We start from the raw sequence: 24,221 nt of genomic DNA, 5'->3' as shown, positions 1-24,221 counted from the left end.
TCTCCTCCGAGAGAGAGAGAGAGGGGAGTCCACCATATGGTTGTTTAAAAAATGAAAGAAAAACACTGAATCACATTTCAACTCTGGAGAGATGCTGGACCGGCGCCAGAGTTTGGTACTGAAAGTAATTCAAAGAAAAATGTTAGAATATTGCAGGACATGGAGTTGCAGTATGTCGCAGATAGCGCCAACTGGACTAAAATGAAGTCGCCTGAAACCCTCGTGTCATCGTTCAGTTTCTTAAAAGCATGACATAAGATTGTTGAATTGGAATCTCCTGCTGTTATTTGCTACCTTGCTAACACATTAGCCACAGCGTGTTCCATTTCCAATGAAAGTCAATAGTAGTACTGCTACAGCAGCAGTCCTATGTGACCAAGGTTCCCTCTAAGCTGCACGCGTGCAGTACCCAGAGACTGCCGCACAGCTTCCCGGGACTGCCCCACAGAGAAGCACGAGATTGAATTTCACTCAACTTTCTAGAGCAGTGGTCACCAACCGATCGATCGCGATCGACTGGTCGTTCTCCGAGGCATTCCTAGTCGATTGGCAAACATTTCTGAACTAAAACACACAAAAAAACAATAAAGCAGTGTTTTCATACTTTATTTGTCTCGGGCTTGTTAACGGTAGGTGCATCCGATTCAGCTGCCCTGTGTGCCGGCTAGGCGAGTGGTTGCCATTTTGAACCATTTCATGTGTCTGAAGGTACTAACTCTGCCTTCACGGCGGGCCCAGAGAGCAAATCAAGTGCACTATAGGCCTAACACTGGCCAATCGGACTGCTCAGATTAACAAGTCTGCAGTAAGTAGCAAGCATAAAAGAAAGCTACAGCAAAACTGATACTGTGAGATATCAAAATGTTTAAAACCATGACTAGAGAGACCGTCAACACATTGTATTCAACACTTTTATAAGCCATAAAAAATGTTTGTTCCTATTTCCACTCACCGCTACAACAAGCACTGCAGCAGTAATGAATGAGTAGGAAAGTGTATCATTAGAGGCCTTGGTCTTTAATATTGAGGAATATTTCACTCTCTCTGTTCATAGGAGTAACTACATGAATTTGTGCAGGAGGCAGAAATAAAGCGGTGTGACTGGAGTGTCGCCATCATCTGCAAGACGGTGTGGCTTTTAGGTCAGTGTCAGTGGAGGAAAGGGAGAGCGCAGGGATGTTGAGAGGCGGACCCTCAGTCTGCTGCTCTCTCCCTCTGCTGATACTGACTATCAGATACAGGCATCATCAGCCCAGTAAAATAAAAAAGCTAATTATTTAAAATGTATGCTCACTCAGCTGTGCCTCACAAGTAATAAAACAACGGATCTATTACCAGTGTGATCATATAGCCTACCTCCAATGTGGATATTTTTTTTAACGGCCCAAAACGACAATGCATTGGCAGGGCAATTCAAGGAAAGTTGATATGCGGTGATAATGTATTGGGCCTATAGCTTACTGCACAAATCTCATTGCTACAGAACTGTTTTTAATTGGCTAATGTTACATAGGCTTACATGGTAGATCTCGGCTTTCATCTTGAAAAAAAAGTTTGGCGACCACTGTACTCAAGTTTTCCCTGTTAACACTATCAACATTTCGCTTTACTGTGACAATTGTGATCGAATCAACGCAAAGTTAGCCACTTTCAATGCAACATACCGAAACAAAATGATTTATGCAAGCAATTTTGTAGTTGGCAGAACGCATCAGAGTAGGATTCTATTGCATTGACATGCACTACTCAGCCCCGACTCTACACAGTCATGTGCGTCATAAACAATCAGAGCTGCAGTAGGCCTATATGCAGATAGACCATTGCCATATACGGACCTGTGCCATTTACTTTGAACTGGATTGTGTTTACAGCATGAGTGGTCATGAGTAGATGGATTTATTTTGAGATTAAAGTAAGAGCTGCATGTAGCCATGTGTGCAATTATTTTTCATATCCTTTGCTAGTTAGGTAGTTATTAGCACAGTTATAGATCATTTGTAGTCAGCAATAGGGGGGTGATTGCTTCCTACAAGAGAACAACACATGTAGTCAGGTAACTAGCTTTTTTTTTGTATTTTATTTTGTAAAGTGGTTTCTTGCATCAAACACAACAGAATTTTCAGTCACCTTATCTGAAGGTCAAGTGGTTAAACAGGTTAATGTCAAGTCCTGCATGTTTTTTCAAAAGTCTCATGGAATGTTGGCCTCCAATGGACACCACATATTGGTTGATACTGTAGGCTGAATGATAAAACAGCTATTTCCATGTTAAAATGTTTTGGGATGCTTTTTCTCTATTGTTTTTGATGGCAGGCCACTCTGGTAGACCTACATTATGATCAAATAGCCACAGTAGCCTACATGACCACTGTAACTTAAAGGGGTACAGACTCCGTGTTTACAGTAAAACGCACACTGGAAGTCACAAACTTTTCAAAACTTTCAAGTTTGTGCTCAGCAGACCTCAAATATGCTCTGTGCCGGAAAATATGTTTTGCGGGAACATTGTTTGTGACTATCAAAATGGAATTAAGAGAGTAGTCAAGTTATCAGTCACTATTCTTTAAAAAAAACATTAAAGATGAGCGATAACTTGTCAGATTTCTGAAGGTTTGAATAAAAAAGGTGACTTGATTTATGCCAGAGTTGACATGGATTTCTAGCGTAGGGGAAAACACATCTGGGTTTTGATGGACAGCTCATTCACGGCGAGCTATAAAGTGAAGCAGGGCGGGGGTATGGGGGAGACACACGGACTGGATTGAAGACATGATTTCCTGGAAGACTGACGCCGACACTATCGGCGCGGCAGACAGAGTGAATGAGCACCCCTCGGGAAGCTGGGGTATAGACGACTATGAAAGGCGGCAAGTTATTTTCCGGAGCGACGCCTTTGTGTACCCTGATGAAGAGGAGGAGATAAACGATTGTTCGCTTTTGTCATCAATTACTCTTCGGCAACAGTTTTAGAGGTCAACGTGGAGCCTCCAGGACTGTGCATTCGGTCTCTCACTCCCCCCTCCCTCATTTCACCAGTCTTCCTACTTTTTTTTTCTTGATCCATGATTTCTTGTTTGGAATTTGTTTTCTGCACTGATGGGCACATTTGCGAGTCATCCAATAGAACAGCTGTGGGGAGTGGAGGCTGGGTCCAAGAATAACTGCAAATAATATCGGCGGGAGGGAGGGAAATAGGATAAATGCTGCACAATTTCTGGCTTCATGCTGACTGAGTCACAAATGGGGTCCACAGATGAGCGAATGCATTCTCTGTTCAAGGGCCGACACAACGAATACCACCACCTAGAGCACTGCATTGTTGGTAAATCGCAGTGGGTATCATGCAAAGTTCCCACCCCGACCAAGGTATATGAATTTCCAAAACACTCCATCATCACATAAGTTATCACTGAGCAACCTTTACTGTGCTCTTCTGCAGTTATCTGCCAGGAGGTTCTGGCCCTTGATCGGCAGTAATATACACTCACCAGACAGATTATTAGGTACACCACCACATTCACAAAAATGGATTGCTCCTACGGATAGTGAATCACTTTGTCGTGGCTTGCTATATAAAGCAGGCAGACCGGTATCAATGCATTCAGTTACTGTTCGATTGAACGTTAGAATGGGAAACACGAGTGACCTAAGTGACTGAGCGTGGTAGGATCGTCGGTGCCAGGCTCGACGTATCCAGTAGCTCAGAAACACCCGCCTTCCTGGGTTTTACACGCATGACAGTGTCTAGGGTTTCCTGAGAATGGTGTGTCAAACAAAAAACATCCAGTCCAGCGGCAGTCCTGTGGGCGAAAACAGCTCGTTGACTAGAGAGGTCGAAGGGCCATGGCAAGAATCGTGCCTGCTAACATGGGGGCCACAAACAGAAATAACGGCGCAGTACAACAGTGGTACGCAGAAAGGCATCTCGGAACGCACAACTCGCCAAACCTGGTCACGAATGGGCTATTGCAGTAGACGACCACACCGGATTCCAACTAAAAACAAGAAGGGTCTCTAGTGGCTACACGCTTACAAACACTGGACAATTGAGGAGTGGAAGGGGGAAAAAACATTGCCTGGTCTGACGAATCCCGGTTCCTGTTGGAATTGGCATAGGAAGCATGAGTCCATGGACCCATCCAGCCTGGTGTCAATGGTACAGGCTGGTGGCGGTGGTGTACCGCCGTCCAATCCGCAGCAACAGTGTGATGCCATCGCGTCAGCATGGAACACGCCTGTGGATCGTTTACGACTTGTAGAATCCATGCGCCGACGAATTCAGTCTGTTCTGGAAGCAAAGGGGGTCCAACACAGTACTAGATGGGTGTACCTAATAAACTGTCCGGTGAGTGTATATCATGCTTGGTAGAGTAACTCACCCTCTGGCAATCCCCACATATCTGCCCTCGGATCCCCCTTGTATAGAGCAATAGCACCGATATAAATAGTGGCCCACATAGATATTAATATCTTTGCTGTGGAATGCGCATCAATCTTTTCTCTAGTCCCATCTCCCACTCGTGTCACATTTCGCTGCGTACCGGGTAGATCTCTCGCCTACTTGTCAGACGCTCGCTTCCCTCAGATTTCTCTCCTGGCTTTGGTTTTCTCCTTTACCATAGCCTCTTGTCTATCAATGCTCTTGACAGTAAGCTGGAATTGAGTATGTAACTTGGTGAGACAGACTTGTATCCCAAGTCAGCCATCGCACAAGGCATGAGTGAGGCATAGAACGTAACCAAAATTGCTTCCGAGTCGAGGTTGCTTGCCAAATGCTATAACCCCAGTGGTATGTACAGTATGAGCAATGCCTCTCTAAGGACAAATTGGTTAAACTCATACAAAATCAGCCAAATCAAAATGGCTGACACTTTCTGTAGAAGTTACATGATGGATGGCTTTCATTTACCCACATGTATGATTTAAATGGGAACCCTTGCTGTCAGAACACACATCATTTGTTTTACTAGCCCAGGGTGGTCCCATTGAATGATGCACACTCAGAGGAATGGATCTCAATATGTAACCAATGGATACACACAATTTCCTCCGCTTATTTGCATGCCACAGGTTTTAAAATGGGAGCACCTTCTTACAGAACCGACCATAGGTCTCCTCCAACCCACAGGGGTTCTGTTGATGGCTGTGCTCTGTGAGGAGGGGTAGGCTAGGTTGTGGGCGTCATAAGCGGCGGTAGCAGCACCAGCACGCAGAACTGAAGTGTAATCTTGCTCAGCTCTGAATGGGAGGCACTAGGATACATGTCAGACGAGGGAATAGGCACCCAGGCCTCTCCTTTAGGTTTAGACCCTAGGAAACGAGAAGCCACTGCACTGACTTATACTCACACACTGAAATGGGGGGGGGGGGGGGGGCACACAAATGGGGCGAATATAGTCAAGATGCAGCCACATTTGGAAACAATTGTGTGAATGGAGTACCATTACAAACTAAATGTGAAACAACCATGCTGTAACACTGCAGCAACTGTCCCTGGCTTCACTCTCCCTCGCTTCTGCTCCCTTCCTCTCTCCTTGTCCCTCCCTCACTCTCCCTTTCCCTCTGCAGCAGATCATCTTGAGTTGTCTAACACTGCAGGGGCAATACATCACTACGGGCTTTTTCTCCTTGCCTCTCCCCGTCCCCTTCTCATTCACATTGTGTAGTATGGTGCGACCATCACATTACTAGAACTACAGCGGTGATATGATGAGAAGTCCATCATATCAGTGAGATGGATCAAAATAGTATTCATCCAATGTCATATGTAAAGGCCAATAGGCAGTGGTGTGTATTCATGGATGCCAAGGGAAGCCAGGCTTCCAACAAAAAATGTTTTAAATATAAATAAATAATATAAAATCCTTTTTATTTAGTCTCTCTCTCTCTCTGTGTTTGTCCTTCATTCCACAAGTGGCTGAATGTATGTCACCAGAGAAAGCATCCGATTGAGCAAAACAGCGTCCCTCTGTCTCAGTATGTGTAGCCCATCTATCTGATGCTGTCTGGTCAAAAACAGTATGACATTGTTGCCGCCAGTAGCGCTGAATTCAATAGCAAGGGAAGCAAGCAAGCATTTGGCCTCCCTGATATTTCTTTATTATTAAAAGAATAGCCAATCAGCGTTGAGTTAAGCTGAGTGAGCCCAACTCTGAATTGTCCTGGCACACCAAAAAAAGAAATTGTCGAGGGAAGCCAGATTGAATTTGGCTTCACACCATTCACATCACAGGCAAAACGTCAATGACAGAAAAAAACGTGAATTGTTGCATCTTGTTGTGTTGTCGTCCTCTCGGGCAACCATGAATGGAGATAGGGATTTGGACTTGGTGTACCGGCCAATGATAATAATGCTGATTCAACCATAAATTCATACATTGTGCCCCTGGCCTGAGAGAACGGAAGTTCAATATGTAGCTAGATGTAGTAGGCTAACGTTAACTAGCTGGCTCATCGTTGCCAATTAAAGATAGGCTAACTAAAAAGCCTTTTAGACAGGTAGCCTTTTCTAGGACGACAACAAAACATGCGCACACACACAGGAATCAGCACCATGGACAGCCACATGATATTTAGCTTATGTTGATTGGACTACAATGTTTTCGGTATGCAAGTTGTCACTGTGTTAGTCTAAGCATAGGTGAATGAAGGATGTTGAAATGGTGCAGAAATGACGTTAGCAGAGGCAGCTCCTGTTTCTTTTTGCGACAACTCTGTGGTTCTACAGTAAATCAATAGTTGTTAAGCAGTCTTAAAATGTCAGAAACATGAACTTGTTTGACCATGTTGTAGGTCATTAGTGATGGGGGGGGGAATCGATACAGTTACATATCGGGATATTATTTCTGACGGTATAGCAATATTATTTTTGCGCTAGTTTGCTGTACCTGCACCAAAAATCCCATTTGTTTTTAGCACTTCTTTCCATGACTGATCAAAACTCGTTCTCACGTGGTTCTCCTCTTGTCCCTCCGCCGGAGACATATGGTGAGCAATATGTTTGGAACATCGAATCGCAACAAAAATAAGAGTATCGAATCGCAATACATATAGAATCATTAGCAACGCAATGCATATCGGCACCTAAGTATTGTTATAATATCGTATTATGAGATCCCTGGCAACTATCAGCCCTATGGGTCATGTACAGCGCCGTCAGTAAGTATTCCCACCCCTGGACTTTTTCCACATTTGGTTGTTACAGCCCGAATTTAAAAAGGATTACATTGAGATTTGTGTCACTGGCCTACACACAACAACCCATCACGTCAAAGTGGAATTATATGTTTTAAGAAAAGTTTTAAATGAATTCAAAATGAAAAGCTAAAATGTCTTGAGTTAATAAGTATCCAACCCTTTTATGTCAAGCCTAAATAAGTTCAGGAGCAAAAATGTGCTTAAAAAGACATAATAAATTGCATGGACTTAACAAAAACATGATTTTTGAATGACCTGAACCCTAAACATAATTTTATCTGTAAGGTCCTGCAGGCGAGCAGTTCATTTGAAAGATTCAAACAAAGACCAGGGAGGTTTTCCAATGCCTAGCAAAGAACGGCACCGAAGGAAGGAAACCACTCAGGGATTTCACTGAGGCCAATTAAAGCCGTCACAGTGTTTCATGGCTGTGATAGGAGGAAACTGAGGATGGATCAACAACATTGTAGTTACTCCACAATACCAACCTAAATGACAGATCGAAAATAAGGAAGCCTGTACAGAATATGCCAAAAACATGTACCCTGTTTGCAATTAGGTACTAAAAGTAAAACTGCATAAAATGTGTCAAATAAATTAACTTTATGTCCTGAATAGAACACGTTAGGTTTTGGGAAAATCCACGAACACATTACTGAGTACCACTTCATATTTTCAAGCATGGTTGTGGCTGCATCATGTTATGGGTATGCTTGTCGTCGGCAAGCACTGGGAGACTAATTCACTTTTCAGCTGGACAATAACCTAAAACACAAGACCAAATCTACACTGGAGTTGCTTAACAAGAAGACAGCATATGTTCCTGAGTGGCCGAGTTACAGTTGACTTATATCTGCTTGAAAATCTATGGCAACGCTTGAAAAAGGCTGTCTAGCAATGATCAACAACCAACTTGACAGCGCTTGAAGAATTTTAATAATATTGTACCATCAAGGTGTGCAAAGCTCTTAGAGACTTACCCATAAAGATTCACAGTCATAATCGCTGCCAAATGTGATTCTATTGATTATATTCTATTGACTCAGGGGTATGAACACTTAAAGCAGCAACATGTAACTTTTTGGGCGACCCGACCAAATTCACATATCAAACACACCTTTCTTTCTCATTAAAAGCAAGTCTAAGAAGCGGTAGCTCTGTTCTATTTGCACTTTTTCTATGCTTCCCATTCTTAAGTTTTGTTTTTGCGTCTTTTATTTTCGGTTTTGTACACCAGCTTCAAACAGCTGAAAATACAATATTTGTACTTGTGAAAAATATAATTCTATAGCGGTTTAGATAGTACAATGATTCTCTACATTATACTTGCCTGTTTAGTCACATAAACCGAAACTAAGCGAACTATTTGACATCCTGCTGGCATGTACTCAATTCCCATCAGAGTGTTTCCTTGACACAGCGGTGGCCTCTGAGGACCTTACCCTTCCAGGGGAGTTGGAGGAGACACATTACCTCAGATTGATGTGATAGGCCTCTTTATCTTTTATTAGACTGAACCATTTGAGGACTCTTTATTCAAGTTTGGGTCACAGAAAAAAAGATGGGGAAGAGAGTAGAGAAAAAGCGACAAAATCAGTTGTTATTTCACTGTCAACTCATGAACACAACCAAACCATGCGATGATCGCTCCAACGCTGTCCTTCAAACTCGTACGTTAAGGCCACAAAGTCCTAATTAAAGAACCCTTTTCCGGCTAATCAGTCATCTCACTGCAATTTGTCCCTTGTCGGGAGAATCAATTTAGTGCACACAGAAGATGTCCCATTTACCATGTCTTTGTGCTATAAATGACTACCGGGTGCCATTTTTCAACAAGTTAGCCGGCGTGTGATAGAAGACAGAACGCCATTCCATCAAGGCCTGGTTCAAATATTTTCTTTTGAGAAAGACACCCCACCACCAAGGTCAAGTTCATTTAGCAAAAAAAAGCCAATGGGAATGACATTTTCCAAAGGTTTGGTGACATGTTGCACTGATAAGATAGGCAATCCTATATGATATCTACTGTAATCGATGGCAGCGTTGACAGTGGAGATATCATGAGGCAACATTTTCCGTGAGCTGTCAATCATAGGCACATAGAGCCTATAAAAGGAGGCTAGAATTACTCAAGGAGAATCAATTGGGTTGAATCAGTCAATGGCTCGACAGAAAATGATAACCCTTAACAGAGCTCTTAAGCCTTGTTTCTTCAAATTGCTACAGTTGAGTCAGGTATATCTTCAATTGATAGATCTAAAAGAGGTAAAAGCAGCTTGTTTGTGCAATGGCCTGGGGAAAGTCAATGCTGCTTGCTTTTCTTCTGTCTAACTCAGTAAACAGATAAGGCGGGGATTAATTGAATGTTTCTGTTTAGCGACGTGTGTCGTCGTGTGTTTAGCGACCGAGGTCGATATCTAGCTACATTTTCTGGGGCATTTCATGGTAACGCTATATTACAGAAAGGCTTTAACAGTAGCGCTCAGGAATGATAGCTGGGTCCATTGAAACTAGAATCAATTTCTATGGCTGGGTCATTCACACGCCGGCATGCTCTTTCTAGAATGTTACAGATTTCTGTGGGTTAACCACACAGCACATTTGCTTAGTATTCAGACCCCTTGACATTCCATATTTCGTTACGTTAAAGGCTTATTCTAAAATTGATTTGTTTTTTTTCTCTTCTAAATCAATCTACACACTACTAAGGACACTACATTTCTATGATAACCACGCACAAACAGTTCATTTAATTTTTGCGAATGTATTATAAAGAAAAAGAAATTGGGTGCACCCCGAGTGGCACAGAGGTGTAAGGCACTACCTCACAGTGCTTGAGGCATCATTACAGACCCGGGTTCGATCCCAGGCTGTGTCACAGCTGGCCGTGACCAGGAGACCCATGAGCTGGCGCACAATTGGATATTACGAAATTGGGGAGAAAAGGGGTAAAAGTACAATAAAATACAATTAAGTATTCAGACCCTTTACTCAGTACTTTGCTGAAGAACATTCAACAGCGATTACAGCCTTGAGTCTTCTTGGGTATGACACTACAAGATTCCCCAAATACAGGTGTGCCAGTTTCTCCCATTCTTCTCTGCAGATCCTCTCAAGCTCTGTCAGATTGGATGGGGAGCATCGCTGCACAGATATTTTCAGGTCTCTCAAGAGATGTTCGATCAGGTTCAAGTCCGGGCTCTGGCTGGGCCACTCAAGGACATTCAGAGACTTGTCCCGAAGCCACTCCTGTGTTGTCTTGGCTGTGTGCTTAGGGTTGTTCACCTCTTGGAAGGTGAACCTTAACCCCAGTCTGAGGTCCTGAGCGCTCTGGAGCAGGTTTTCATCAAGGATCTTTCTGTACTTTGCTCCATTCATCTTTCCTTCGATCCTGACTAGTGTCCCATTCACTGCCACTGAAAAACATCCCCACAGCATGATGCTGCCACCACCATGCTTCACCATAGGGATGGTGCCAGGTTTCGTCCAGACATGACACTTGGCATTCAGGCCAAAGAGTTCAATCTTGATTCTCAATGTCTGAGTCCTTTAGGTGCCTTTTGGCTGTCATGTGCCTTTTACTGAGGAGTGGCTTCCGTCTGGCCACTCTACCATAAAAGCCTGATTGGTGGAGTGCTGTAGCGATGGTTTACCTTCTGGTAAGTTCTCGCATCTCCTCAGAGGAACTCTGGAGATCTGTCAGAGTGACCATCGGGTTCTTGGTCATCTCCCTGGCCAAGGCCCTTCTACCCAGATTGCTCAGTTTGGCCAGGCAGCCAGCTCTAGGAAGAGTCTTGGCGGTTCCAATCTTCTTCCATTTAAGAATGATGGAGGCCACTGTGTTCTTGGGAACCTTCAATGATGCAGACATTCTTTGGTACCCTTCCCCAGATCGGTGCCTCGACACAATCCTGTAGGATCGGAGCTCTACAGACAATTCCTTTGACTTGATGGCTTAGTTTTTGCTCTGAAAACTGTGGGACCTTATGACAGGTGTGTGCCTTTCCAAATCATGTCGAATCAATTCAATTTACCACAGGTGGACTCCAATCAAGTTGTAGAAACATCTCAAAGATGATCAATGGAAACAGGATGCACTTGAGCTCAATTTCGAGTCTAATAGCAAAGGGTCTGAATACTTGTGTAAATCATGTTTTCATCATCAATCATCATTTTTAATACATTTCCAAAAATGTCTAAAAATCTGTTTTTGCTTTGTCATTGTGGGTTATGGTGTGTAGATTGATAAGGGACAAATATATTTCATCCATTTTAGAAAAAGCCTCTAACATAACACAAGGTTCTGAATACTTTCCGAATGCCCTGTACTCATCAGGCACATTTCTTGTCCTTGTCCTCCTAGTGAGTTTATGATGAACCATGTTAAAGAAAGCCTAGAATCTGTGAGCTGAGCAACGTAAGCCATTATAGCATGCCTTGAGATAAGCTAACACCGGTAAAATGTTTCTCAATCAGAACATAGCAAGCAAGTATCAAATGATTTGTTTAGAGGATCAAGTCGAACAGGTGGATCTAAGCCCAGTGTCTTCTCACGTTATTATTAGTGCATCGCTTATGCTGTAATATTCCACAACTCTATAATCAAAAGAAATCCTCCTCCTCCTTAGGCATGTACTGGATTTACTGCCTAAAACATAAACTACTACTAACTTGTCTTGTATACAGTATAGGCCTACATGTACACAGCAACAGAGCAGTGAACACTGTACAATCCTTGCCCAGGCAAACAAAGCTGAAGGATTTTCAAAGCCGCAGAGCCTTCTTTGGTGCCGACGGCCTTTAATCCCCACTGATCTGATAGGATTAACACGAGGACTATGCTGACGCTGGCTCAGAGAGCCATGGCTTTGCTCCGGTGCCTTGGGCTCGCCTAAAAGTCAGGTCAAACAGATTCAACGGGGAGAAATTATTTAGGCGAAACTCGGGTGACCTAAAGACTGTCAACTGGTATCCAGTTTGCAGGTTATCGTGAGGTAGGCTAATACTGGCATTTGGTTAGCAGGTTATCGTAATACGAGAAAAACCATTGCAGGCGGATTGACCGCACACAAATAGGGCACAAAGGGCGCTATCTGATATGAAATCCCATTATGCATTCCATTTCCATCTGCACTTCCATTTTGAAACCAAACCCTCAGATGCGCCAATGACCGTGTTAGCTTGCCCCTGACTGACTAACCAACTAACTGAAGGTTTGGCAACAGATGCACGGCAAGAAGACCCGCACTCTCCAATACATAACGACAGAAATCAAATATAAGCTTGAAATAGATTGCCAAGATGCCGTGGCACAGACCCCTCTCTCCACTCTGCTCAGAGACAGAGCAAAACAAGGTTCAGAGGAGCAGCTAAATTAAATCCAGAGGAGTCAGACCTAAAATAGTTTGGGTCTGACCTCCTTCTGCTTATTGGCAGTGGCGAAGTGGGCCTCTTCAATAATTTACTTCAATTAAGCCATCCTCCCTCTCCTATCTTCTCCCCTTTTTAGCCACTTTAAGCAGTTTCTCCTCAAAGCTAATGGTGTTATAGCGGGCAGGCCATACTTGACTGAACAGTTCATGCACTGTTGCCAAAGGGGATTGGGTGGGAGTGAGAGTGACTAAGACTCCCAATTACTTGGAATGTGTGGCTGGGGTGGCCGTCCTCATGGATGGAGGCTAATGCGGATAGCCCACTAGATTTATTTTTTAGCAGGGGTGGCAAATTCAGCGCAGATTTTGCTGCGAAGAGACAGAATAATTAGATCATTTGTTTTGGTACTGTCCATATGTAGCTTGTTTTTTGGTCGCAGCAGGTTCAGGAATGGCTGAAGAAATTGAACTTCTATGCAGGCCATAGAAGAACTGAGACATGTTCAGCTTCCAGGAGTTATGTACAGATCCTGGCAACATGTTTCAGCATGGTAATGCACGGCCACATGAGGTAATGGCAGCAGATGAATGGCACGACAATGGTCCTCGGGATCTCATCGCGGTATCTCTGTGCATTCAAATTGCCATCGATAAAATGCAATGGTGTTTGTTTTCCGTAGCTTATGCTTGCCCATACCATAACCCCACCGCCACCATGGGGCACCCTGTTCACAACATGGTGAACATCAGCAAACTACAAACAATGCCATTTGTGAAGAGAACACTTTTCCAGTGTGCCAGTAGCCATGGAAGGTGAGCATTTGCCTACCGAAGTTGGTTAAGACACCAAACTGCAGTCAGGTCAAGACCCTGGTGAGGAAAACAAGAACGAAGAGGAGTTTCCCTAAGACAGTTTGTGCAGAAATTCTTCGGTTGTGCAAATCCACCGTTTCATCAGCTGTCAGGGTTGCTGGTCTCACAGGTGAAGTAGCCGGATGTGGAGGTCCTGGGCTGGCGTGGTTACACGGTTGTGAGGTCGGTTTGATGTACTGCCATATTATCTAAAATGACGTTTAAGTTTACACTGAAAACGTTTTACCATCCCGAAAATTATTATTTGTTGGAGTGGCGGTAATGATTTTTCAGCCACGACCCACCCCTGCTAAATGAATACAGGGGAAACACTTGATAGCCTGACAAATGCCTCGGGCAATGGCTCGGGCAATTTAATCAAGTCAGCTAAATGCCCTCTCCTAAATAACCTACCACAGTCAAAAGCCCAGACTGACCACACATGCTAAATGTGGCCATTTAAAAAAAAAAAAAGCAGCTATTGAACACATCATCATCTGGATAAGCACTTTGTTTTCTTATTAGCAGAACAGTGTGGGTAAAGAAATGAACAAGAGAGATTGTTGTCTACACGTGCTACAGGGTTAGGATAACACATTCGGGGGTCAAGATCCCACAGTAAAGAATTTACTCGTAAAATATGGTTGGGTTAAAACCAGTCGCTCGCTCACACACACACTGTTTTCACTAGGATTTGTGCGGTTTTAGAGGCCCTCCTCTTGGTGGCAGAGCCAGAATACTGCTGTTTAAAAGCACATTTTCCACATTTCTTTTCATTTTGCAATGGGGCAGATGTAACATGTATTTTACAGTTTTAATACAGTTTGTATTCTTAATCCAGTGTACAGTGCATTCGGAGAGTATTAAGACCCCTTCACTTTTTCCACATTTTGTTACATTAGTCTTATCCTAAAATTCATAAAATAAATGCTTTCCCTCAATCAACACAATGCCACAAAGTGAAAACAGGTTTTTAGAAATTTGTGCGAATGTATGAAAAACAGAAATATCTTATCTGCATAAATATTCAAACCCTTTGCTATGACACTTGAAATTGAGCCCAGGTGCATCCTGTTTATATTGATCGTCCTTGAGATGTTTCTACAACTTGACTGGAGTCCACCTGTGGTAAAGTAAATTAATTGGACATGATTTGGAAAAAGGTACACACCCGTCTATATAAGGTCCCACAGTAGACAGTGCATGTCTGAGCAAAAACCAAGCCATGAGGTCGAAGGAAATGTCCGTAGAGCTACGAGACAGGACTGTGTTGAAAGGCACAGATCTGGGGAAGGGTACCAAAAAAATGTATTCAGCTGTGAAGGTCCCCCAAGAGCACAGTGGCCCCCATCATCATTAAAATGGAAGAAATTTCGTAGCGCTGGCCGCCTGGCCAAACTGAGCAATCGGGGTAGAAGGACCTTGGTCAGGGAGGTGACTACTAACCTGATGTCACTCTGACAGAGCTCTAGAGTTCCTCTGAGGAGATGGGAGAACCTTCCAGAAGGACAACCATCTCTGCAGCACGCCACCAATCAGGCGTCTATGGTAGAGTGACCAGACAAAAGCCACTCCTCAGTAAAAGGCACATGATCAAACCAAGATTGAACTCTTTGACCTGAATTCCAAACTGCATGGTGGTGGCAGCAGCATGCTGTGGACATGTTTTTCAGCCGCAGGGAATGTGAGACTAGTCAGGATCAAGGGAAAGATGAGAAAAGTACAAAGAGATCCTTGATGAAAACCTGCTCCAGAGTGCTCAGCCACTCAGACTGGGGTGAAGGTTCACCTTCCAACAGGAAGACCCTAAGCACACAGCCAAGACAACGCAGGAGTGGCTTCGAGACAAGTCTCTGAATGTCCTTAAGTGGCTCAGCCAGAGCCCGGACTTGAACCTGATCGAACATCTCTGGAGAGACCTGAAAATAGCTGTGCAGCGATGCTCCCCATCCAACCTGACAGAGCTTGAAAGGATCTGCAGAGAAGATTGGGAGAAAGTTCCCAAATACAGGTGTGCCAAACTTGTAGCATCATACCCAAGAAGGCTTGAGGCTGTAATCGCTGCCAAAGGTGCTTCAACAAAGTGCTTAGTAAAGGGTCTGAATAGTTATGTAGATGTGATATTTCAGTTTTTATTTTTTATACATTTTCAAAAAAGCCTATTTTGATTTGTCATTATGGGGTATTGTGTGTAGATTGATGAGGGGGAATGTGTTTTTATGTGTCTATAAGTTGTAGTTGACATGTATAAAAGTTTGTTTTCAAATGTTAAAAAAAACAGCAAAGAAAAGGTCAAATAGCATTATATACAGTTGAAGTGGGAAGTTTACATACACTTAGGTTGGAGTCATTAAAACTCATTTTTCAACCACTCCACAAATCTCTTGTTAACAAACTATAGTTATGGCAAGTCGGTTAAGACATCTACTTTGTACATGACACAAGTCATTTTTCCAAAAATGGTTTACAATCAAATTATTTCATTTATAATTCACTGTATCACAATTGCAGTGGGTCAAACGTTTACATACACTAAGTTTCCAGTGCATTTAAACAGCTTGTAAAATTCCAGGAAATGATGTCATTTGAGTCAATTGGAGGTGTAGCTGTGGATGTATTTCACGGCCAACCTTCAAACTCAGTGCATCTTTGCTTGACATCATGGGAAAATCAAAAGAAATCCACCAAGACCTCAGAAAAAAAATTGTGGGCCTCCACAAGTCTGGTTCATCCTTGGGAGCAATTTCCAAACACCTGAAGGTACCACATTCATCTGTACAAACAATAGTACGCAAGTATAAAAACCATGGGACCACGCAGCCGTCATACCGAACAGGAAGGAGACGTGTTCTGTCTCCTAGAGATGAACGTAAATTGGTGCAAAAAGTGCAAATCAATCCCAGAACAACAGCAAAGGACCTTGTGAAGATGCTGGAGGAGGAAACTATCTATATCCACAGTAAAATGAGTCCTACATCGACATAACCTAAAAGGCCGCTCAGCAAAGAAGAAGCCCACTGCTCCAAAACCGTCATTAAAAAAAAGCCAGACTACGGCTTGCAACTGCACATGGGACAAAGATCGTACTTTTTGAGAAATGTCCTCTGGTCTGAAGAAACAAAATAAAACTATTTGGTCATATTGATCATCGCTATGTTAGGAGGAAAAGGGGGATGCTTGCAAGCCGAAGAACACCATCCCAACCGTGAAGCACAGGCGTGGCAGCATCATGTTGTGGTGGTGCTTTGCTGCAGGAGGGACTGGTGCACTTTACAAAATAGATGGCATCATGAGGAAAGACAATTATGTGACAATATTGAAGCAACATCTCAAGACATCAGTCAGGAAGTTAAAGCTTGGTTGCAAATGGGTCTTCCAAATGGACAATGACCCCAAGCATACTTCCAAAGTTGTGGCAAACTAGCCTCAGGACAAAAAAGTCAAGGTATTGGAGTTGCCATCACAAAGCCCTGACCTCAATCCCATAGAAGAGTTGTGGACAGAACTGAAAAAACGTGTGTGAGCAAGGAGGCCTACAAACCTAACTCAGTTACACCAGCTCTGTCAGGAGGAATGGGCCAAAATTCACCCAACGTATTGCGGGAAGGTTGTGGAAGGCTACCCAAAGCATTTGACCCAAGTTAAATAATGTAAAGGCAATGCTACCAAATACTAATTCAGTGTATGTAAACTTCTGACCCACTGGGAATGTGATGAAAGAAATAAAAGCTGAAAGATCATTCTTTCTACTATTATTCTGACATTTCACATTCTTAAAATAAAGTGGTGATCCTAAATGACCTAAAACAGGGAATTTTTACTAGGATTAAATGTCAGGAATTGTGAAAAACTGAGTTTAAGTGTATTTGGCTAAGGTGTATGTAAAACTTCCGACTTCAACTGTATATGTATATTATATAAACACACACATATATTTAAATAAAGCTAGTTTACTGCAATTCTACACCTTTTGTCATGGGGCTGAGAGAAAAATGTCAGTTTCAAAGCTAATTTCCTTCAATTAAACACATTTTTGACATAGCATAAGAACAAGGCATAAGCCATCAAAATGGAATTTTACATTTTTTGGAATTTTATATTCTCCCGGACAGTGAATGTTAGTTCTCAAAGATGATGTTATTAAAAAATATAATACTCCATTATCTTTTTACATGCTTTATCTGGTTTTAGTCATTTTAGTTTACACTGAAAACCAGTGGTGTAAAGTACTTAAGTAAAAATACTTTCAAGTACTACTTAATTAAGTCATTTTTTAGGCATCTGTACTTTACTATTTATATTTGACAACTTTTACTCCCTTACATTCCTAAATAAATGTACTTTTTAACCCTATACATTTTTCATGACACCCAAAAGTACTCATTACATATTGAATTCTTATTAGGACAGGAAAATAGTCCAATTTACTTGAGTCATTTTCTATGAAGGTATCTTTATTGTTACTCAAGCATGACAATTGGGTACTTTTCCCACCATTGCTGAAAACCTTTTACCATCCCGAAAAGTATTATTTGCGCCACTGCTAAATGCATATAGGGGAAACACTGCACACAGAGGGAAAGCAAGCCAGAAAGGCTTTGGCTTTTCATTTGTCTCCACAGACAGCCCGTTAGTAGCTTAGCCATGGCCCCCATACCCTGCCACACGCTGGCCGGGCCCTGTCCCACACTCATGCACTAAATCACATTCGTAAACCACCGGTGCTATTATTACCTCTAAGGAACACCTTTCAACAGGATTACAGGGGTAGGAGGATTCCCCAATTGACAGGTTATTTATATCTGCTCATCCCCCGTACCCTCCTGACCCCTTTTGAAAAATCAGCCCAAGTCCATTGCTCAAGCTAGCCTATATTTTAATACACCAAGCACGTTATCCCACCGAGCCTCTATAGGTGATATTGTGTAGTTACTAGCTCAACACATTATCCTTCATCTAGAATAGGCTACTGAATTCCTGTTCTATTAAGAGGATGGTAGAATATGCTATTCTAAATATCTAGGGTCTCTCTTTATATTTGCATCAATTAAGCATCTGTCACCTAATGATTAATAAATACAAGGTGACTAGTCTATTTGATCATTAATGATTATTGTCACCAGCATTCAAATCTGAGGTGGTAAGTGTGGTACATCCAATAAAATGTCCAACCCCACAACCACTCACTAATAATCAGATCTGGGGATATACTGTGTCCTTTAATTTGATGAAATAGATCACCTTCAGTTCCAAAAAAAGCTACAGTGGCAAATCTGGAACAATGGCATCACTTGGGCGAAAGGCAAGCTGCTATTGTGGCAGTAGTTACACTCAACACCAATGTTGTTGCACAGTCTGGGCTGCTGGACTAGTAGACGACATTTGTCCTTTGCAGGAATACCAGCGCAATAGCGAATCGTTGTTCACACAAGACATTCTTAGGGACATTACATTTTTCTATTCATTAACATGAGGCCAAATTTGTAAATGCGCGCGGCAGTCAAGTTATGCAGAAATGTTTCAGCAAACTGATCCTCTTCGGTGTGCAGGTTGAGTAGGTAAACGCCACAAACTGTAATTCTTCACTTCAATTTCTAGGGGGAAGAATTGTTGATGTCTGTCTAAATGACAAAGCAAGAGACTAGACTGACAATTTTAAAACAGCCACACCAGTAGAAAGCTTAAAGATGATGGCCAGATCTTCTCCATGATGTTGCTGAACTATTTACGTCAATAAATCATAGTTATTTTTCAAAGTATGATATATTTGGGCTTGAAGTGACAAGTCTGAACTGCCCACTTTGTGAAAATCTGTGTAAATGCGGTGTCTTTTCCTACATGACATTTACATTTTTTCAGCCTACATTTAGTTTCAGCCTGGCAGTGCATATTAATCAGAAACAGATGCAACGTCAGTCGTCTTCATGACTGAGATGAGCCAAACAGCCTTGTGTCCACTTGGCCACCTGAACCATGGAGCACATTAAAACAAGGGGTGCAAATTGTATGTTTTTGCACCTCTGCTTTTTTTTGTACGTGAAAATTACCATAATCCATTGGATAATTGGTCAATTTTCCTTTATTTTTTTAGTGCGTCTGTATTAAAAATTCATATACAGTATCTGACCATTTTACAAAATTGTATAATTGCATGATATGATAGCATTTTGCAAACCTACTCCCCCAGTCCCCCCAAGATTAATGTTTTTTGACCACTAAAGATTTGCTTCACTAAATGCCCCACTGCTTTCATTGGTGTATCGTTAGCTAGAAACCAGATAATGAAAAGGCACCCACAAAACAATATTCAAAGGTCATTGTAGCCTATCATTTCACTTCCCCTGTGAGAACCATGAGCATGGACTGACTTGGCTTTTCTGTGCCGCAGCCGGCAATCGTTGCACAACGTAGAAAAACACATATCAGACTTCAGGGATAGGCTAGTGGTTTCTATCGGTGGCAAATATTTCCATAAATCAATGCATTTGACACATCCAGCTCCAGAATCAGCTGGCTAATCTTTTGAACATGGTGTAGTAAAAATAAGGGAAAAAATGCAACAGATAACATAAGCTCGCTCTATAAAAATGTGAAAAAAAGCGAGATTAGGTTAGCATGCTAGCTAGCTACACCGAAAGCCGTCAGTGACCTATTTGTTGATGTTTATCAATTCCACCTGGAAATTCCCACACCCAATTTGTATAAGTAGCCTTTGTCATTCTTCAGAGCTGGAACCTAAACATGCATTTTCTCTCTAGGACAGGGAATTATGTTCAAATAGTGTCAACAACTTCCTCGGGGAGGGTCATAAATACCCAAAGGCTACAGGGTAATTGTACCTGTTTTCTAAATATGATCTTTTCTGTTGTTGGCAGACAAAGGACAAGACAGTCAGTCCCACAGGGAATCCAAATAGTCTGTTGCCAAGGGATACTTAAGAGATTAGTGCTCAAATAATCAACCATTGTAAGTGAATTTGGTAGAGTAGAGACACAAACTTGTTTCTAGGTCGGGAATGTTTTCCAGGAACTAATCATTTGTGCTGTGGGGGGAGGAAATGTTGTTGAATGCATTTTGAAGGACATACTTAACAGATTAGGTAATATACTGTAAAATTGATATAACAACTCTCCTGACCCAGTCCCACGCAAATACAGACACAGCCGTTCTAGAAAAAACATATTGCAGAATCTGAGAGAATGTGAAAGAAACTCGGTCTGCCAAAGTTCACATACCCACGTAAACCGATGCAAGCAAAAGCGTTGACACACCTGGGCAACTCTGTCTTCATTCTTGAGGGACTCTATAATTAATCATGCAAGCGGATTAGAAAATGGGCCCATTTCTGCTTAAGGCAACAAGGAGGTTAGGAAAACATGAGGGTCGTTCCATGTAATTTAAGCAAGCCATGACACCCACCATCTCAAGATTGTTCTGAAATCATTTATGTAGTTAGAAACAGATATGATTAGCATTCCTGCAACATTATTTTGTTGAAATATGATTTGATCTCTAAGAAATTAAGCTAATTGTGTTGCTTTTGACCATTTCTTTGGATTCCTCATTTCAGCCTACTCACTGTTAGAAAAAAGTCTAAATCGGATGTTAGGTACTATATATTTATTGAATATTACATGAATCCTATAAATTAAAAAAAATTGCAAATTTGCATACAATCAGTTAGCTTAATTTCTCAAGAGATCAAATTATATTTCAACAAAATAATGTTGCAGGAATGCTAATCTTATCCGTTTCTAACAGAAACATTTTCAGAACAATCCGAGATGATGGGTGTCAAAATCCTCTTTCTTGTGGAATGACCCATGACATATGGAAGAGATAAACATGGGTGATATGAACATACTTGTGATGAGATAGGGCGATGGTCCATGCCTCAGTTAGTTTGAGGTACTTGTCGGCTCGCAAGACCTCATTCACTGCAGCTGTTATTGCCACAACAGTGATGAAGCTTGACTTCGGGGGGAAAAAAGACACCAATACTTGAGGGAAGCACTTTTGATATTTCATGAGTACCCTGAGAATCCTACTCCCCAGAGAGGTTTTGCTGTGAGAGCACTCAGGGATCTTTTTTCATGTTTTCATTCAGAGCCTTCAAGACCTTAATACAACAGACTGCTCTTTCATCAAGGGAGATTAACTCCAAAGCACCCATTCATCACCTTCTTCCCCCCTGTCACACGTGTGTACAGTACACGTGTTTATGTAATATATGCATGAGTGCGTGTGATAACATATAGGCCAGGGGTCCCCAATTACATTCAACCGATTTTTCCTTGAGCGGATGGTCGGGGGGCCGGAACATAGTTCTAAATCATTTGTACACTGCAAATTGACCACTAGAATCCCAAACAGACATAGCATTTGACAAAACCAGAAAAATGTCAAACATTGATTACATTACAAATCACATATGCCTCTCTAGTTATGCATGGGAATACTTGGGAACAGATTTCCTCATTTAAATGTGCTTTGAGGTGATGCCCTGGTGACTTTACAGTCTTATGACCAACAACAACAAAAAGAGGGTTGCTTTTGCGCAGAAAATGTGTGTGTGGAGGGGGGGGGACCCGCCGGCCACCGATAATGAGCCTTTACTGTGGACTTTATGATGGCCATAATGAGTTACTGCCCCTTCATGAAATCCATTAAAGGCGGATATTTAAAAAAAGTCTGAGCCCTGCACTGAATTACATCAGTATCACATGACCACATTACCCACATATAACTAACAAGGAGGATTAATCCGAGGCATACACACAGTCTACTGGAGCCACTTTCAAAACTGCAAAAAAGGGTCATTATAGTGATCAAAACAACAGACAGGTTTTGAATGACCTGTATGATGTGATTAGGACATTTCTTTCTTTTCAAATACACAATTTAAATGGCATTGATGTCATCACTCTTATCGGCTATTTGATTGAAGTACTTGCATTACTTTTCTTGAGGTTCTGAATTAGATGTGCAAACAAACACATGAATAGCATGCTCTGGCTGTGACCAGTCCCTCAAACCCAGCAATGATGAGGTTGAGGTACCTAAACATGCTCATGTTTACTTCACATTACCACACAGATAATCATGTGTCTATTTTGAAGCGAAATGTAATGCGCATCTAGCATATTCATTATCAGACAGATGCCATGTCATGCTGTGTAGAATATAATACAAAATATGAGCTTCTGGAGGGGACCGTAATCAGGTTTCTAATAAGTGGTGAATTCATTAAGCCAAAGGGTAAGCCAACTCACTCACACAATCCATGTTGTTAAAAACAGAGAGGAGGGATACTTGTTGATGTGGCTCTATTGGTCAGAGCTGCAGGTTGTGATGCACATCTGTAATAACTATGAGGCTTTGCTGGCAGCAGAACCAGATTAGACCCGCGCTTCAGGACATAATTGATGCGCTCAGCCAGCAGTGTGCAGCAATAGACCACTTGAGCTCGTATTTTTACCCCCTTCTCAGCCAGTGATTGGACATAATCATCCATGAAATGCCCAATTTCCATCAGTATAGCCTGTGGTGGACCATCCGTGATGGTCGGCCATTGTGCCGCATTTTAAAAAGGCCCCTTTTCATGTCTTTTGGGGCGCTCACAATCCAGGGCTTTGTTTTTCACGGTGGTTGGGAAAGGAGGGATATAGTCATTATTAAAATGCGTCTGTGATACAGGCACATCAGAGACTGGAACAACAACAGGCAGTGGTATCCAGAGCTCATATAAGGGAAGAGGCCAATCACTCACACTGAATGGTCAACGGTAGAGATGAAAACACCCCCAGGAAATAAAGCTAAAAAAAATTGCCATACAAATATAATAAGCATATAATAAGCATATACGATATGAATGTCTCAATATACATGGAAATGTACATAGAAAAAACAGTAAACCAATCTCAGATGTTGGCTCCGTCTGCTACGACAAAATAAAACTAACCAAATGCATTACTGTTCACCGCCATGCATATTTGACAGCATGTCACGAGACCTTGAATCAGGGCAACTAACACTGGCCATGGAAACACGGGTATGCAACATGCACGCGGCATGCCTTTTGAATGATTACCCCAGACACAATTCTATGTTCCAAACCACTGCGCTCCTAAAACTGTGGCTCAACTTTCATAATACTGCATGAGGGCAATTTCATGGTAGCATAGTGATCCCAAGACTCAAGATTTTTCACTTTAAAAAATGTAGGCATGCCAAACAAAAACCAATGATTGCAAAGATAGTGGCACTCCAGTCTGCTTTTCACCTCATTTACTTAACACAAGGCACATCTCAATAGGTGGTCCAGATAAGTCATGACATTGCACAAGTGGGGGGTGGGGTGCTTTCCTCTTTTGTTCTCCATTGTTCATCAAGGACGGGGAAGGCCGATGACATCAAGTATTATCATCAGACAAACTCCTTGAATGCCCTACTCCTAGAAGTTTGCAGTTGTGTCTAACCCCCCCCCACTATTTTGTGAAAAATATGTTTGTTTTTTACCCTTTAGTGTGTGTACTTTACTGTATTTATACTTGGGACATCACTTTTCGATAGTAAAAGTTCAAAAATCGCTGTGCATAGAACTTTAAATTGAACAAAAACACATTTACTTGAAGAACAGCGCAGATGTAAAGTTTCTTAACAGAATGACCGTTTGTGCCGTCATTCTGTTACCTAACTTTGTATGATGATTTGATAGTAACATAACGGACAGGTGTTTATTTATTTTAAACAACGTATTTAACCTTTATTTAACTAGGTTATGAGTGATTGTTAAGCCCC

The 24,221-nt window shown here is 42.0% G+C and overlaps 1 protein-coding gene across 1 annotated transcript in view; it reads right to left on the bottom strand.

Annotated features, from left to right (window-relative positions):
* LOC124039603 (heparan-sulfate 6-O-sulfotransferase 1-B-like) overlaps positions 1–24,221 on the bottom strand; it is a 97,902-nt gene that overhangs the window by 71,964 nt on the left and 1,717 nt on the right. The gene's annotated exons all lie outside the window — the stretch shown is intronic.

This window comes from Oncorhynchus gorbuscha, linkage group LG07 (assembly GCF_021184085.1).
Source record: "Oncorhynchus gorbuscha isolate QuinsamMale2020 ecotype Even-year linkage group LG07, OgorEven_v1.0, whole genome shotgun sequence".
Lineage (NCBI taxonomy): Eukaryota > Metazoa > Chordata > Actinopteri > Salmoniformes > Salmonidae > Oncorhynchus > Oncorhynchus gorbuscha.
Note: the sequence above shows the minus strand (reverse complement) of the source record. Positions and strands in the feature narration are given on the sequence as shown.